This window comes from Rhinolophus sinicus, chromosome 15, assembly GCF_057876585.1.
Source record: "Rhinolophus sinicus isolate RSI-liver-muscle chromosome 15, RSI-T2T, whole genome shotgun sequence".
NCBI classification, from domain to species: Eukaryota; Metazoa; Chordata; class Mammalia; order Chiroptera; family Rhinolophidae; genus Rhinolophus; species Rhinolophus sinicus.
Window position 1 is genome coordinate 5,730,205 of NC_142515.1, and position 14,804 is coordinate 5,745,008.

The following is a 14,804-nucleotide window of genomic DNA, read 5'->3' on the forward strand; positions in this document are numbered from 1 at the left end:
GCATTGAGGAGTTATTAGTGCCCCATGGACATTAGTGCTGAACGCTTGTCTATACTTTGAAAATTAACGAAATGCCGCTGAGTACTCAGTGTGTGTGGAAGTTGGTTCAGGATTCCAGTGTTACTGGTGCCTGTGAATCAACAGACAGTCTTTGCATTCTCTGGAGGGGCCCTGGGCTCTTCTTCCTGGATCCACACTGTTGAGCCAGCCTCGCTGCTGGTCTTCTGGGACCTGGGAGGCACCTGGACTGAAAATGGACCCCCGGTGCATGGGTGGTTCCCACAGCTGGGTGGGCCACCGGCTGAGCTGGCATTTGGCTTTTCTCTCCGTGTCCTGGATTCCTCTGCGAGGGAGGGTGCAGCGTTTGTGTCCGGGACCATTATAACTGGGTGGTCTAAACTCTGGTCAGATGAGAAGGGTTTGTCCTGCTGTGGGTCTTGGGCTATTGGGGTGTTCACACCACTATGGAGTGTTTCTGACAGCGTGTTGGGGTGGGGAGTGGAAAGGACCGAGTCAGGACACAGGTTACCTTTGTCTCTGATGGGCTGGGTGACCTGCGCCTTGATTTCTGTTCCCGGATGAGATGCTCTAAGGTCTCATCTGGCTCTGGGATTTATTCTTAATGTTCGTTGCCCCTAGACAAAAAATGCATACGCCAAAAAAATGTATACGCATGACTTGTTCATCTTTTGTTACCGGTGTATATTGAGTGTTACAATGTTAATACAGCTTTTTCCTTTCTCACAATGTGTGTGCACCCAATGTATGTGTTGGACCCATGAACTGACCTACAGTGAGACCATGGATGTCACTCACGTTTGTATGTGCAGAGTTTCTTTGTGTGCCATTCTCTGTAACGTACCCAGCTCTGGACGTGGATTTTTAAGAACTAACGTTGTTTCTATGTTGCAGGTACAGCCATCGTTCCATTTGATGGCAGTGATGTACTGCGTTTTAAACATAAATCTCTCCCAAACCTTGAGATTTGGGTTCTTAATTTAGTTTGAAATAAAACGGAACCTAGTTTCCTTCAGGGCTTTTTATTCCCCAGGCCTTCGGTTCTTGAATTCACCTCGTCATGTTAGTAATGCGTTTGTGAAATGATAAGAGCTATTTGAGTGCATCTGGTGCGCCAGGCGGCATGGCATGTAACTCCCACTGCGGCCTCACCGAAGGTCACGTCCTGGGCTCATCGGGGAGGAAGAGGAACTGAGGGCCAGGGAACTTTTCTAGGGCCACTCACACCTCATTCTAGTGATCTTAACCATTAGTCGGTCTCCAAGTTCTCCAAGGTCAAAATCAGATCCTGCCCTGCTCACACAGCTGCTACCTAAACCAATTACACACAGGCAAAGCAGTCAGTGCCTTGTCCGACGTATAAAGGGTTGAGGGTGAGGACACAGTGTGGGAGAGCAGGAGTCCAGGGGCTGTCTGGCTGCATGGATGTTACTCAGCTCCACTGCCCCCCCCCCACACCCCGCTCAATATTCTGCATGTAGCACACTGATCAGCACTGTTGATACCTCAAGCCAGTCACTCTTCTGATGAGTTACTTATGCATAATCTTTCAGAGCTGGTGGACTTGCCATTTGATCCTGAAGTCATACTGCCTTTTTCTTTTCTTTTTTTAATGCTCCTCCCTGCTCATTCTGCAGTCTAGTCTGTGGCCAAGAAGTTGGCTGGGCCCTGGGGGGGGGGGGGGGTGTGCATTCTGAGCTCCCCACTGCATTGGTACCAGCCTCATTCTGCAGGTGGACTGGCCACTGGAATTCAGACTTACATGATGGAATCTCCCCAAGGGGGACACCCTTTGGTAGGGTGAACTTGGATGAGGATGGAGGGGGATACCTTACTTCCTTCAAAACCCACCTTGGGAGTGCAGCTGCGACTTGGGGGCTGGCTGACATCCTAGGTGGAGCTGTTTTGCAGTGTTGCTCTTTGTGGCTGGGAACCGAGGCAGAGGCAATTTGGAGCCATCGCGATTTCTGCATTGCCAGCTTCAGCTCCCTCTCTGCTGACATAGGAACCCCCGGCATTTTTACTGCTTATTTTCCAGATTGTTGGAAATCTGTGCGGAAAATGCTGAAATATTGGAAAGGATGAAGAATATTAGATAATGATTTCTGTGATCTGAAAGTCTTAATATTTCAAAAATCACCTTTACTTTTAGCATGGAGAAAGCACTTGTTCTAAGACTTTGGAGATCTTTCTGTCTCTCATGTACGTACGTATATACTAAAAAATGAAATTCACTGTTTAACGACGATTTTTAAATTTATATGAAATTTGGATTATTCTGTTTTGTATTTTTCTCAGTTAACCTATAAGTATTTTTCCTGTGTCATTAAGTGTTTTTGAATTTTTAAAAATAATCTGTTGGTGCAAGTATCATAATATGTGATATGGGTACAGCGTGATAGCTGGGCATCTCCGTGGTACGTGCAGGGAAGTAGGCGTCCAGCCATTCTCTTTTTATTTGGCATCTTAGATGGTTCTTAGTTTTTATATAAATACTGACCGCTCTTGTTTCTCACTAGCGGTAGATGGGGTGGGGGTGGAATCTTCTGGAAAAGTTCCCCTCATGCTCCCCCCACAGTGGGAGGGGGCGTTTGTCTTGCTGATTCTTCAACATTCTGCTCTGTCATCAGTGGCGTTTATTTTAAAGATTGGCAGCATATATAGGTTTTACGGGGTCTGACCATTAAGTTCGCGAACTCATCCTAGAAAAAGTGCTCCATACCTCATTGCTGAATATCACTACAGTCACCTTCAAAGTACTCCCCTTGGGAAGCTATTCACTGATGCCAGTGCCCAGTCCACCCTTCAAAGCAATTTTGGAACTCTTTTTCTGGGATGGCCAGCAGGGCTGTCATCGTATGACCCTTGATGTCCTGAATGTCATCAAAATGTCTTCCTTTCAGTATTTCCTTTATCTTCCGGTAAAGAAAGAAGTCATTAGGGGCCAGATCAGGTGAGTAGGGAGGGTGTTCCGTACAGTTATTTGTTTACTGGCTAAAAACCCCCTCACAGACAGTGTCGTGTGAGCTGGTGCATTATTGTGATGCAAGAGCCATGAATTGTTGGCGAAAAGTTCAGGTCGTTTTCATCTTTTTCACGCAGCCTTTTCAGCATTTCCAAATAGTAAACTTGGTTAACTGTCCCGTTGGTACAAATTCAGAATGAATAATCTCCCTGATATCAAAAAAGGTGAGCAACGTCGTTGCAACAAGTTCCCGAACTTAATTGTCAGACCTCGTATGTCACTGATGAACCATCTGCTTCCCATGTGACCCGGGCCCCTTGTCGAATGAGGTGTTGATGGGGTGCCTGGCAGAAAGGCTCTTAGAGAACGCCTCTTCCTCTTCCATGCTCTGCCTGCTCTCTGCCAGGGAGGATACCCAGGCCAAAGAACTGTTTCCAGATGCCCTATTGGTTAGTGGTCACCATTAGCCGGGCTCTGTTCTCCATCTTTCCTTCCACCTCTTCTGGCAGGTTCTGGGCCACCTTGCAGACGTGTGTGCACCCCGACTGGTAGTTTTCTTGTTCACTTGCTACTTGGAACCAGGAGTGGCCATTGGTGAGACACCTACAAGTGTCTGATTTGTGATGTGGGTTTACACCTGTTCCTTTCTTCTGTTTGAGGCCTGTACACAGAGCTGATGCCCAGTGGCCAGGCTTCCCTTTGAGCTGGGCTGATTTTAAGGGGGTCCTGGCCCCTGGCAGGACTCCCCCCACCCCTTTGGTCTTTTCAGAGTTAAGGCAGTTTCGTGGCTTGTCTGACTTTCCTACGGACACGTGGGGACACAGCCAGGCTTCTGTGAGCCGAGGGTCAGACGGCTCAGACCAGCTGCCTTCACTTCCACTGCCAGCTGGGCAGTTTGGGGTGTGGGAACACAGCTTGAATTCACAAAATGATGTCGTTGTGTGTGGGGCTTGCTGCTCATGGAACCTCTTTTTTTTTCAGAACTTGGCCTGTGTCAGGCCTGATGAGCAGCACCCGTGTATTGATGGGCTTTCCGTGTTTTTCCAGTTGTTTGCAAGCCCTCTCCCTCCCCCCACCCCGAGTCTGGCCTCCTCATGCCTTTGTTCATTTCTCCATCGCTGGAGCCAGCGAATGCTACCACGCTAAGCTACTCTGCTCACCTATCCTGTCTCAGACCCGTTGGCTCTGTAGGGCACAAAAGTAAAAAGCTGAAGGACGGAGTAGAGGAACGGACAAATTAATTGACTGCATCTGAGACAACACAGAAAATATTCTATTTTGTTTTCCTTAAAAAAGTGGCAGAATTCCAAGACTTTCCTTACGGTTTTCCACTGGCTGTCCTTATATTGAAAGACAAGACGTCTAAAATCTTGGCTGTTGGCTCTTTTCACATTCTTAAAACTTAAAACCAGCTGAACATAATTAATATTACAAAATTTCCATAAACATTCTCTCTACAAAGACTGTATGTACAGTTTCTGCCCGGAGGGCATTTTTCTTACTGATGTCGAAATTCTTGGACATCAGGGGGTTATAATGAAGTGTTGATTTGACCTTAAGTGTCTCAATGCCAACGTGGGCTGTATGGGACATGGAAAGAATTAGCTTTCAGGGTTGTTCTTTTTTCCCCCCTGAATAAAGGATAATTGTTTCCATGCTAATTAATATGGTTTATTTATTATTAGGCAATAGTAAGTGGAATTGAATCCTGGGCAGGAATAACCTGGCCACAGCAAGGTGAAGGCATCTCAGATCACACCGTATTAATTCTGTCCTAGCCAACGAGCAGGGGACGTTTTGCTCTTCAGCAGATGTTGTTTCCTTGGTTTTTCCCATGTGACAACCAAACCAGAACTCCACCCTGCTTTATGCCTGATGGACTAGACCTTTCTGGGGGCGAGTTAATAATTACAGGCTGGGCGGGCGCATAAATGGTGTGGGAGGGAGTGGGGGTACCATTCCAGGCAACTTGGGCTTGTGCTGTCACACTGTCAGCCTGATGTCCTGGCTGGAGGGCAGATCCCACGTGCGGCCCACTGTGCTGAGAGCTCTGGGGCTGGTGGGGAGAGGCCCCGTCCCAGCAGCTGCCAGCCCCTCCCACCCAGAGATGCCCCCAGCAGCCCCCCCCCCAAGCAAGCAGACCCCTTTTCCCTTGCCAGTCTGCTGGTGGCATTCCCAGTGCCATCCCATTTCTGTCGTGTGTCGTTTTACATCACACATCATCCCAGTGACCCTAAGAGTGAGGACCGATGAGAGGTAGGAGTGGGGTTCAGGGCCTGGAAGGGCTCCCTCCCAGGGAGTGAACTACCAGGGATGGCCAGGGGGTGTGTGACCGCCATGAGGGTGGGTAAGCGGTGGGGGTGGGAACACACAGGACGTGAGGGCCCTTCCCTTGTCTGGAGCAGGGGTGCAGGCTGTTCTCGCGTCCCGTGAAATGCTCTCCTGCTGTTGTGGTGAGTGAGCTGCGCTCCTGCTGTGCTGCCCACGCATCTGTCAATCCCGCAGGAGGAGCTTCTTGCTGACACTGGCTGGTCTGTTTTAGGGGGCGGGCATTTGGTTTCTCTGTGAACTTCTGGGTTCCTCATCTGTTTGAGGGGCTTTTTCCCACCCATTGCGCTTGAGATAATTGTGGGAACCTATGGATACATGGGAAAGCCCCTGGCACCCACTTCCCATGCTGTCACATCTCTATCATGGTCCCATCACTCAGGGTCACTCACCTCTCACACAGACTGACACCCCAAAACTGCTGTGGGGGTGAACAGATGGAAACAGGCTTTACATGGGGCCGGATGCAGGGGCCTGCAGGTCACAGCTGGGCTCCCTGGGAGCTCCACTGAGGCGCTGAGCAGGGTGGGGTGAGCCTTCTCTGGAGCTGTGGTTTTGCGTTCTCTGGGCACTTCTTGCAGCAGCCCCATGGGCAAGTCACTGCTGAGGGCTGGGCTGCCCTGGCCTGAGTCGGACGGGCAGCAGGATGCCCCGTGGGGGGGCCTTGCCACTGGGAAGGATGGGCATTTCCTGGAGTGCTGGAGCGTCGTCAGCATGGCTCCGTTGTAAATTGGATAGCAACGGTGCCTCTTGAAGGATGCCAGTGGCATCTGTGCCAAGAGAACATTTATAAGGAGGAGGCTGGGTTCTGGGTGGTTCTTCCCCAGGCCCTGTGCTTTTCCCGAGCACGGCCAGCACAGGGCTCTCACCGAGGGGGGGGGCAGGGCCTCCCTTCCATGGTGGGGCCAGCACATCGCTCTGCTCAGTGACCTGCTGAGGAATATTGCACCATGTGTCTCAGGATTTGGGTAGAGATGGGTTTTGTTCTTAGACGATGCTGATGGGCAGCCTTGTCCTGGAGTCGTTTGCTAAGTCTGATGATAACTAGCATTTATTGAGCACTTGCTGTATGCAGGTCCCGGGCTAAACTTCATTATCTCTTTGAAAGGATTCTCTCCTGTGAGTGTTGTCTCCTCCAGCCCAGACAGGACCGAGTCCCAGGGACTTGCTCATCTTGGCCCGTGGAGCCTGGGGTTCTATGTGGTTCCTGATAACTCCGTGCCGTCTCCCTGTCTTTTCCCAGGAGTCCTTGATGGCAGTAAATTGGTGATTGCCTAAGGGGTGACTTTGCAGATTACTTTCCGGTTTTCTATTTAAATAGTAAATGTGAAAGAGGCCCCCTGGATCTGAGGGGAACACAGCTGAAGGAGGGCAAGACCCGAGGAAGCCGCCAGCAGGTTCCAGACGAGACTGGCGCTCTCCCTGGATCCGGGGCTGCCTCTGCCCACGTTTGCCACCTGAGGCCCTTTCTCCTAGTAAATGCCCACCCAGCCTGGAGGAAAGGATAGCAGTACAGTAGATGGCATTTTAAAGCCTAGATGACCCACATGTGAGTCCGTGAGAGCAAAGAATCCAGGTGGAGTTCAGGCCCCGAGTGGTAACAAGCCATTAGAAATAATTCATGCAGAGTAAGTGCCAGGAAGTGGGCACTTTGTCACAGAAATGCGCCAACGGCAGGGGGGATGGTGGAGCTGGGGAGCCCAGGCTGGCCTGCCTGTGTGCCTTCTCCTCACTTTCCAGTTTGGGTGGTGGAGGGCCTCAGTGCCATGAAGCGCACAGGAGCAGTTCGGGGAGACAGCTGAAGTTCAAGTGCAGGCAGGACTGGTTCTCCTGGAATGAGCCAGGGCAGAGCCCTTCAGCCTCCCTTCAGACCTTCTAAGAGTTCATCTCAGGCTTTTGACAGATTTTCCAGGGGGCTCATCCCGTTCAGTTTCAGAAAAGCAGAGTTATTAACTACATACCTAAAATGTGATTTTCATAACCAACTTAGTATATTAAGAAACTAAAAATCTCGGTGGAGTGGACCCTTCCAGGCAATGTGTCCTGAATTGTTTCCTGTATGTAGAAAGCCCCAGGACCGTGGCCTGGCTCAGACTCCTCAGGCATTGGGTGCTGCTGTGCTCTGGGTGGGGAGGAGGGGTACGTACCCCTCGCTGTCATCATCTATGGACGGAACACATCATTTACCAGGTGGTGTTTACTGCATTCACCCAGGTAGATGGTACCGACCCAAAACAGGAGCCCTTCTGGCCAGAAGCAGCTGAGTCAGCTGCGAGCTGACTGGCATCTCTCTCCATGGCCGAAACACTCAGCGGGACAGCCCGTTGGGGCTCCTGCGGTTGCTGGTTGAGGAGCAGTGGTGATTTTAATCAGCTACGTCATTTCTGTGTCTTGTTGCATATGTACTCTTGGAAGTTCTTAGAGAAATCCTGCCAAGAGAATTTCCCCTGGCGAACGTGCGGGGAGGGCACTGCTCCACACTGTGCTGCCATCACGTTGCCTTTACCTCCAGTCTTTTTAACTAGATAAACTGTCAGTGTTCACGTGGGCCGTCTGTCTGCAGGCGCTCGAACTTCCGTCTTGAAATTCCATGGAATGTCACCTCCTTTGTGACGTCTTCGACACAGGGAGAGTCCGTTGTCTATTCCCTCGTTAGTGGCTTTTACTGTGAAGCATCTCAAAGAATCTGTACCCACCGCTAAGATTAGGTAGTTGTTAATATGTTACCTTTGTTTAAACATAAGGAATGTTACAGACGTTATGAAGTCTTACTTCATCTATACAGAGGGGGCCAAAAATACGCATGCTCATTTGAAGAAAGGAAAACTGTATTAAAATTGTAATACTCAATATATACCAATAACAAAAGATGAACACAAGTCACGTTTGACTTCTGCAATTACAAGAGGTGCTCAAAGTGGTTCCCATTGGCGTCCAGACACTGCTGCTTGAGCAGCGTTGACCAAAGTGTCCACTTACATAACATTTTTTTGGCACCCCCGGTATATATGAAGTAAATATTCCAAATACATAAGGTATGTGTCACTTTCTTTATATATTTGGAAATTCATTGTTTACATATATCCATAAACATTTGATTACTCTGCGAAGCATTTGAAATAGAAGGGAAAGGCTAGGACAAGCACTAGAGTCCAGGAATATAAATTCCATGATGCAGTTAGTTAAATATTTGATGTCCTACTATGTTCCGGACGTGGAGAAACCCTGAGATGAATACAATTTCATCAGGAGGGGGGACTTCTCTGCCCCCACCCCTTCCTCGAATTGGGAAATTGGGGATGTAAAGTGTTGTGGGGCATGACACAGCACAGTTGGAAGCGAATTACTTCTCGGCTGTGGGTGCATGAGCACGGACTCTAGAGGACGGACACCCTTCTCCTGAATGGTCCTCAGAGCCATCCCTGCCACTGACGAGTCTAGTTGTGAAGTGGGAGCCTTGGTGTCAGCGCTGGACACTCCGCTTCCTTGTTCCATAGAGAAGAGCACAGGTGGGTGGGGAGTGGGAGGTTCAGTGCTTCCTTTCGGACTCGGTACATAATCCCGCAGGATATGTCACAGGGTTGGAGCCCAAGAGATTACACTGTTCTAAAAGAGGAGAAACTGTTAAGAAACTAGCTTCCTAAGATTTGCATGGTATGAAAAGTAGAGTGTAGCTGAGAAGCTGGTTACAGTAATCTCATACATTTAAAGAATAATAATCAACCGTTTGAACCCTGATTGGTTGTAAGGCAGGCTTGGAAATAGTCAGTGTTGGCTGCATCTGTTCATTTCCATGAACCGTACCTCTCCTTTCTCACGGGACTGGAGAAAGGCTACCTCCAAACACAACACTGCAGTTGCATGGCAGCTCCATTGTTGAAATTCCATCTGTTCTTATGGGAAAGCCACAGAAAAGACCCTTGGACGTGCCTGCTGCCCAGGTGTTGGCCTGCTGTGTCAGCCACAGGCGGAGTCACTTCCTCCTCTGTCCCCTTACAGCGCCGCGTGTGCAGGAAGTGGCTCAGATAACGCGGATGACACCATATATTTGCTTTTCACTCCATGTATAGGAAAATAAATGTGAGTGCCGTTTAATGCATCACCTCTTTTCATATCGCATTTGCTAAGAAAGTGCAATTTTATTGAACATTAGGATTGAATTCTTAACTGAGTAATCAATTTCAGTAGTAAGTTAAAATGCCTTCTATTAATGGACAACTGCAACCGTTAATCAGAGTTACAGTGGATTAACAGTTGTCAGCATTTATGCTAATAGCACTTATAAACCATGGACTTATGGATTGCACTTTATAATTCCATGTTTCTCAGAGAGTTGGTGATACTTTTTGCTTGGAGGTATTGATTGTTTTGAGCCCTGGCTGGCTACTTGAAGATGTAAAGAAAGCTAAAGGACATTTTCACGGTGATGACACGATAGCACCTTCTGGTTTTGCACACTTGGCTTTGTGTCAAAATAGATGGAAAGGGTTCATTTGTTCTGCGGCTCTGCTGTTTAATTTGATCTGGTGTGTGACTAAAGCAAGACAAATAGTATTTTTAATGAAACCATTTAATAACCTCTGGTAGCTTAGAGTCGAAGGCATTGGAAAAATGCAATTAAAGGATGGCTAGATATAAACAACAACAACAACAGCAAAATCACTGCTTTAGTAGCCTCACTGACCCAATTCATTTTGCTTTCAGGGTTTCATCGCCGTAAATGGTTTTGAACCAATGAAGCTGAATTCCCTTCAAAAGACGGACAACCCATCGTGTGACCTATAGAGTTTGTGGACAGATTTATATTGGTGAGTTACTGTAAAATATCGCCAGGTAAAAGTTCAGGTTTTCTAAAATCCCGTTTGGAATGTGTTTTCAATTAGTTAATGACTGTGGCTCGCCGGCAGCCTCGGGATGTTTCACTGGGACGTCTAATAGCAGGATCATATTGATTGTCTTTCAATTAACTGCATCTGGTATTTTCATTTATCAAAAGCAAAATACATGTAATTAACTCTGAAGCAATATAGTTCAGTGTAACGTGATTGTTGCTGCTGCTATAAAGATAAGTCAGCGGAAATTATACTGCTAGGAACTCAAGTCAGACTGGAAGTCATGGTGGGACTCTCGACATATTAATTACAAAGAATAAAAATGAGTTAGGGAAATAGTCTCATGTCGCCCCCAAGTCGCTTGACCAGTGTGGGTGATGGATGCCTTCAGAAAGAGAGCGGCTTGCTGATGATGGCTCGTCTTTAATGAGCTTAGATTTTTAGAGTTACCAACCTCTAGGATGTCTTGAACATGTAATGATTTTTTCTGGTGGAGTTGATTGGGAGTGTGGTGTGTGCTGAGGAGAGCATTCGGTTCTGTCTACACTCATTTGAAGTGTGGTTGAGAAAAGATCGATCGGTACGGTTCAGCCCTCCACCGGAGCAAGGCTTGGGGGTCCCGAGTTTAGTTTCAACATGCCTGTAGCTATTTTTCACAGAACCTGGATCTTACTCAACGTCTCCAAGTGGCAACTTTTTAGAAGTGATTGATTTTTATCCTGCTTTAAAAAAAAAAAAAAAAAAAAATGTTTTCTCCTTGAGCTAACAACATCATTTTAAAGCAAGAAAAAAGAGCACGGGAGCAAATTTTCTCAGCGTGTTTTCTGTCAAACCCCTGCACTCGTTTCCTGAAGGGTTGACTAGACCCGAGCCTCTGGTTTGAGGAAAGGTCAAGTTCACCACTGTGGCCTTAGGTCGGGTGTGTTCAGAGGCTGAAGCACCAGTGGGCGGCCCAGCCGAACCTCAGCCTGAAGCCAACCAGCCGAGTGGGTCGTGGCTCCAGGTAGGGGTCTCACTCTGTGTCTCCCCCCACTTTCCCATGGAGTCAGTCGAGTCAGCTGGGGACGCCAATGTAGCTGCCCGGGCACTAGCCATCTCCTCTTGTAGCCATGTTGAGGCCTCATTTGTGAATGGAGTCATCAGCCTGGGATGGTGTCAGAAATCCCTGCGTTTCGGGTGGAACTTGATGTAGAAGTTCTCAGGCAGAGAAACTGTTGTACAGAGTCATCGGGCGTCTGCGGTTGGTGGGGTGTTAGTTCCAGTTTTGGGTGCGGGGGCTGAAGTTTTCAGTCGTGATAGAAATCCACTGCACACCCGTGGGCCCACAGACATCCAGTTCCGTGTCCGAGCACTGGCCGTGCCCGATGCCTGAGTCCTTCACAGAAAGGTGCTGGAGGTTCACGTGCTGGGCATCCGCCTGGAGCGCCAAAATGAGAGCGGCGCCTGGTATCCTTTATAGACACCACGGGTTAGAAAAGATGAGAATATAGAAATTCCTACACTAGGCGTGAAATGGACTTTCTCCATATCAGCAGTGGTTGCGGAGCAGTGCTGTTCATTTGACTTACCCTCATAGCCGGACCCCTGCGCGGTCCTGTTTCACCGTGGTCTCAATCTTGGAAGAAGGAACCTAACATTGCGTAAACGCATCCAGCCGCAGAATGAAATGGCAGCACAGCTCCTGATAAATCTGGCCTTGTGTGGTGGTTCCCGGCACGTCTGTGTTCTTGGCAGACTTTGGGGTCGTGGTTTTGATAGCACTCTGGCAGAGGATCAGGACGGCACTGGGGTTGGCGCTAATTGGCGCGTGGCCACTGTGCCCGGGGTGCTCCTGGGGTCCCTACCCATGTTGACTGTGGCCCTGTTGGCCTGGCTGCCCCCCAGCACCCTGACAGTGGGTTAACTTTCACCCCTGATCACCGCTACAGATAGTCACATGCCCCCAGAAAGCACGTCGGAAGTCTTGGACCTCTTCGCCATGGCTCGTCACTCTGCCCAGTACGTTGTACCCCCTTTTTTGGGCGGCTGCCCTCTCAGCCCCATCTGCAGTTGATACATAGCCGTGCAAGAGGGGCATCTTGGCTCGCAGCACGAGGAAGGATCCCGCGTGGACTTCGACCCACTGAGGTCTCCAGTCTAGACAGGTCTCTCTCTGTTCGTGTGGGCAGAGGAGAAGGAAGTGGATGAAAAACACGAAACTTGTGAAAAGTCTCCGCCTCAGAATGGCAACCCTGGGAAGTGCTAGAACCATTTATGTTTCATTTCTGTCCTCTTAGGAATTTTGAGTATGTCCTCATTTAATAGCATTGTACACCTATTATTCTAGACTTGATAGTTTGGATCGTGGCTTTTTTTTTTTTTTAAATAACTTCAAGCATTTCAGCGCTCTCTCCCCAAAGAGGCTCACTTTGTCATTACTAATGAATAATGACCCGCCACACTGAGGTCCGCTGCATTTTGTTCTGCTTTGACTGTCCATTCTGTGTGTTACTTGTTATCAAATGAAAGCCCAATATGCGCCCCGCGGTGCTGACTTCTGAAACCAGAGTTAGTTCTCCGTGGCTTCAGGTGGCTCATTGTCTGTCTTGTACCGATTCGTTAATAAGCATTAACATGTATGACAGCACCCAGTTACCTTGTAATTTTAACAAAAGTGTCAGGGAAAAATAAGTGCTTTTTGTTAAATGCCTACAAGTAAGTGGAAGTGGAAACCAGAGCCCTTCGCTTTTATTCTGTAAGATGATGTTGGGTTAGTGGTGGCTGTGGTTTGGCACAGACCTGACAGTGTAGCCGGCCGCCTGTACCCAGAGAAGCTCTTGCACTGCGCTGTTTTGACAGGTCACCATAATGATGTAGAAGCATGACCCGCCTCACAAGGCCCAGGCAGAGGCGCTCTGAGGTCCCCAAGGTGCTGATGGGGCGCTTGGTGGTGGGGAGGGCTTTGCCGCTGTCTGCCACGGGGGACCAGGCTGTGGGCCATCTGAAGTGGGGCTTTCGCGGGCCCCAGGGTCCTGTGAGGTCTTCTGCCTTGTCAGGAGGGCCGCTGCTCTGCTTCTGCCAGGACAGATGTCTTTCCCGAAGAACAAAAGAGAGAAGATGGTGCTTCAGAAACAAACAGCCACACCATGGGCGGCTGACTGTTGAGTCTCAGTGGGCTCGGTGGGTGTGGTCACGCTGGTCCTACCTGTGGCCTCCGAGGGTCCTCCTGAGCTCACGGCCTTCACCGGTCGTTGCCGTCCAGCTCTCCATCTGGTCTACACAAGGGATGTGTGATCCTGCTCCAGTTTTTAGGCCAGTGGCTTGACTGCCAACGTTGAAAACCACAAACCCGCGGCACATCCGCGGGGCCTTTCATCTCCGGGGGAGCTCTCTAGATGAGAAACAGCCAGGAGGCGAGGTGGGAGGATGCTGCTGGAGCTTCAGCCAGTTCTCTGTGCAGCAGGGAGGAGGGGCCCAGCTGGAGCTCTGGGTTCTTGGTTCTTGTTTGCATCTTATTCCTGAGCCGCAGCTCCCAACTCAACGTGGTAGCCATTCTCTGGGAGGTGTTGATTCAGCGCTTGTCCTCTCCTCCTGAGAATCTCAGTCCTGGCTGGGACCAGGGAAATCGTCCGTCCTGGTCACACAGGTGGAGCCCCCAGCCCCTCACAACTGCTGGTTCTAATCAGAGTCGATTTACCAGCCAGGGAGGCGCAGAGCGAAACAGGGGCTCTTCATTTTCGCTCTGTCCTCCGTGTGTCTGGAGCAAGCGAGCCCGCCTGAACTTCCTCTGACTCCTGGCCAGGTGGCTCTCTGCTGAGTTGTGCTCTGCTGGAGGCCCCTTCTTGGGAAGGACTGTGGTCCCAGGGCCTCGTTCCCTGGTGAGGTGGGAGGTGTGTCGTTACTGAGCACTCCATCGAGGTGTGATGCTGGCACAGGTGCGAGGGCCACCTTTCTTCCGAGATCCTTGATGACCTTTGGCTGAGGTCTCCATTTTATTAGTGAAGTACTTGACGCTTGGATCCATTTGCCAGCACCTGGGGCTTGCAGGTAGACCTGGGGCCCAGACACTGACCATGTACGCCAGTGCACGGTCCCCTGCTGAAACACTGCAGTGGTGCCACTTGCTTTGCCAGTGTTGCAGGATCCTTTTGGAGTCGGTGATGAGTCCTGGGTTCCACGGTTCCCTGGAAGTTCACGTTCTCACGTGTATGACCAGTCCGTCCCCGCCCCAAGCACTTGGTCTGTGCAAAGTGAGGTCTGTGCAAAGTGCAGGCTGCTGCCCCCCAGGGGTGTGGCCTGTGTTCAGGACCCACAGGTAGCAGACAAAGCCCCTCTAAGGCCAGCCATGGTGGGGACCTGAACAAGCCCCAGACACAGGCATTCCTGCCCCGCCCCTGCTGTCCCCAGCAGGCAGAGGAATGGCAGCCCAGGTAACGGGGACAACCAGAGGCAGATGTCAATGGACTGATCATTATCTTTTCCCTGAGACTTGGCGCACGTGTGTTTTAAAGGGAGGAAGAGTAGGGAAGAGTGGATGGAGGCGATGGCCACACTCACCGAAGGAAAGGCTGTTTTAGCTTTGCTGTAAGTTTCAGAGTGAGGATGGATGTGTGGATGTGAGTGGGGAGGGGAGTGAACTTGGTCGTATGAAAGTGTCGGGTGTCAAATCAGGTGTTCTGGAT

At 49.8% G+C, this 14,804-nt stretch overlaps 1 protein-coding gene across 6 annotated transcripts in view; it reads left to right on the forward strand.

The window, feature by feature from the left end:
• Nucleotides 1-14,804, forward strand: part of CTBP2 (C-terminal binding protein 2) — a 155,394-nt gene that overhangs the window by 37,048 nt on the left and 103,542 nt on the right. For 5 of the 6 annotated variants that reach the window (XM_074338824.2, XM_019742174.3, XM_019742179.3 and 2 more), the window contains one exon: nt 10,016-10,119. The gene's annotated coding sequence lies outside the window, so the exon portion shown is untranslated. Of the gene's footprint in view, nt 1-9,310; nt 9,392-10,015; nt 10,120-14,804 lie in introns of all 6 variants that reach the window. The other variant, XM_019742176.3, reaches the window with a different exon arrangement.